We start from the raw sequence: 3,660 nt of genomic DNA, 5'->3' as shown, positions 1-3,660 counted from the left end.
TCACATTCGTCAATAGCCCTCAAACTTCTATGCATATGAAAATTTTACAAACTAGATACGGCTTTGGGTGGTTGATTAACAAGGAAACAATAATTCCATACATAATTCTTCCTCCAATAATAATCAAATAGACATTTTGTACATCTTCTTCCCAAACATATCATAAATGACCAAAGAAAGATTTCACACGCGTATTCTTCCCATTTAAAACACCACAAGAATTTCATGAACCTGCAGGGTGTAAGTGCAAACAAACTTCATAAGCCCTTGGATGCACGATCGATGGACAGGATAGTTAAGCTCCAACTAGTCGTGAGAAACTACTCTCTATTGTACGGGAAAATACATCATCGAAACTAGTTCTGAGTTATAACACGACCCAAGGTTATGCCCTAGTTCTTTTTGTTAGTCAAAATGATATTTTGTACATTTACACTAGTGCGCGTACTACTAATTAATTTTTTAAAGGAGAAACACGAATATTTGGTTTTGAATAAGATGGCATGTGTATTTTAGATCCGGATCCTTTTTATTTAAAAGTTGTGAAAATGTTAAATAACATGTGTTAAGTTCTATAAAATTTAGGCATCTAGCTATATTCTTCTAGTGCGGAGTAGCATTCCCTTTCTGAAGGAACAAAATTCATCCATTTAATCTCAATGATATAAATATCATAAAGGTAAAGGTTTATCAATCCATGTATATGCACAATGATATTTTAGACGTCTTGTTTAAAATGTAATTTTGAGTGCTAGTTTATGTTGCAACTATGTACAATCACCAACAAAATCATAATATTCTAAAACTACTCCCTGAGAGATATCTGTACATATGATTTTCAAGTTTCATACAAACATGTGGAGCAATATTGGTGGCTAAAATTTGAAATCTGACTTAGGACCCCAAATGTTAAAAAAAACGTGAAGTAGAGGAAGTACTCAGTGGCAAATACGCTCGGCGATCAAGAGATGCATCCGTGCAAAGACATGGCTTCCTTTGGGAAGTACTAGTATTTGTTTTTTTAGGGATTAAGTACTAGTATTTGTAATAATTATACCCCCGTTAAAACTATATAAAAGTTATCATAAAAAATGATGAATTGTATACATTTTCTCTCACATTGACATGCAAACTTGTGTTGGGTCCAGGAATGGATGCATATGTTTGGTGTTTCTGCCACTCCAAGACTCCAAGTATGGATCCCCATTGTTTTTGAACAACTTGGTTTAGGTAGTTTGAGATGCAAACCAGAGATGCCAGGGCTGCACGACGCTGGTAATAGTAGAATAATACTCCTGGTAGGGGATGCACCGAGCATGCATGCATGGGTCATTGAAACCCTAGTGAGCAGCATGCACTGGCCTGGGAGAAATCAACGGAGAGCGAGCGCCCGTGCCGCCTCGTAAACACTGTAAAGATAACCTTGTGTAGACTAATTAATACTCCATAATTAGTGGTACGACTACTACGCTTTGCATGCAGTTAGGGCATCTTCAATGGTTGTAAGATAGTTGTTGATAAACTTTGTTACATAAGATTTTTGATGATGTATCATACAGTAAATGAGGGAAGAGAGGAAGGTTGTATGTACATGAACCAACACTCTTTACACGAGCTCCAATGTAGAATGAGAGAACATCTTATTTATTATCTCACATCCTATTGGGCAAACTAGATACAACCAATTGAAGTTGTTGTATGTTAAATTGTTGGTTGATGACATGTCATATTTTACCAACAAGCTAACATACAAACTGTTGGAGATGCCCTTAACCTTTAGCCCCCGTGCCATGGGGAAGAGTGAGGGAGGAGAGGGTAGGGTCAGGGGAGGCAATCCCACTGAAAACACTTGCATTGATTCGGGCAGCTTTCGTGGGAGACTAGCTAGAGTAGGGTAGCCAGTAGCTAGGCTGAGCTGAGCAGCGACCCGTTTGATTTTGAAGGCTACGTAGATTGGCTAACATTCTTATCGCCCGCAGCTGCTGTCTGCTCAGAGTGCATCCAAGACCTATGCTACTGGCTAGTGGTGCTAGCCCTGCGACAGGCTTAGCAAAGGTCTATCGCCGCGTTTTCTGATCGCCCGTGCTCACTTTTTTCTGATCATGGTGTACTGTATGCGTCTCCTTACCTTCTTTTCTGACAGACAGTCAGTCGGCCAGCCAGCCACGCATGCATGGGTATGCAAGCATGCTTCTGGATTGAAGTGCTTTTCTTTTCCAAGAAATGTATTACTTGGCTTGTGTATACAATTTTAGCTCTTGTGTGTGTGTGTGTGTGTGTGTGTGTGTGTGTGGAAAAAGGAACGACATAACAAAAGATTGAAGTACAAAATTGTTGCCACGATACACCAGAGGTGTGTCCTTCCTAGTCCACGAAACAAAGAAAAAATGTAGGAATCTAGAAGAGCGGACTTCTATAAGGAAAATTGGTTTGGTATCACATTTCAAGCAAATAATCGGTTATCTCAGGGATTGTTAGGTTCTCTGGATTCTGAAAACATGGAATAGTAAAAACACATTAATATCATGGGAATGTAGGTGCAAAGCAGATGATTTGAAAAAATAAACTACATGAACTTGCACTTTTGGTTGCCTATGTTAGTACTCCTTGATGTTTTGACCTCGTTACCTTACATCAACTATAATAAAATATGATTGTGTGCATCACAATAATGCAGAGGCTGAGGGTTTTAACCTCCTTTTCAATAAAAAGGAGATCCAAGCGGATTGTGTGTGTGTGTGTGTGTGTGTGTGTGTGTGTGTGTGTGTGTGTGTGTGTGTGTGTGTGTGTGTGTGTGTGTGTGTGTGTTTCTTTTGACTGTGTGATCAAAGCAATTTTTCCTGCACTTTTCATTTTCTATATTCCCGTGAACCAAACAAGCCCTTAGATTCATTTAAAACCCCTATGGAATAGCATTTCCTAGTGGAAACCAAACATGAGCTAACACATCTATATTTCTCCTTTCTCGCTCGCGATCCATATATTTTTCCCGTGTGACCGGTGCTCTTGAAGTTTTCCTTTATGCATTTGGTTAATATAGGAATCTAAAATATGTTGCATCCCAATTCCTGCATTTTTGCTATTCCCGCTTAAGTTTCTGCATTCCAAATGGTGCATTCTTCTAAGAAATAAAGCAAACCAAAGTTTTCTCCAAGTCAAGTATTGATATCCATCAGCTTAAGTGTTGTAGCATCAACGGAAATAAAAAAAAACATGTGTTTTCTCCCTCCCGCCTCCTCTCTCTCTCTCTCACTCACTCACTCTCATGACACCTTGGGAGCTATGACAGTGACACAAATCTACCTTCCTCTGGTGAGATCACATCCCCCTCTCCCTCTGACCATCTCTTCAGCAACGGGAGGTGGCCGTTGTTAGAAGGGAGAGAGAGGATTGGTGGAATAGTTGATGTATTGTTTGAGCCTCATGGCCATATATATAGGAGTACAATGATCAACTTGGAGTACAAGACAAGCCAGAACAAATCCTAGTCTATCTCGTCTTTCCTAATAATCAATATACTCAACATCCCCTCGCAGTCACAACGGTAGCGACGCGGATAGTGAGAATGGAGAAGAATCCGAAGGCAAGCCGATGGACACCGCCCCCTCCCCACAGTCGTAACGGTCGACGCATCATGGAAGTTGTGACTGGAGTGGGAGT

Source organism: Triticum dicoccoides, chromosome 3A (genome assembly GCF_002162155.2).
Source record: "Triticum dicoccoides isolate Atlit2015 ecotype Zavitan chromosome 3A, WEW_v2.0, whole genome shotgun sequence".
Classification (NCBI taxonomy): Eukaryota; Viridiplantae; Streptophyta; class Magnoliopsida; order Poales; family Poaceae; genus Triticum; species Triticum dicoccoides.
The sequence above is the reverse complement of the archived record's forward strand: the minus strand, read 5'-3'. Positions refer to the sequence as shown.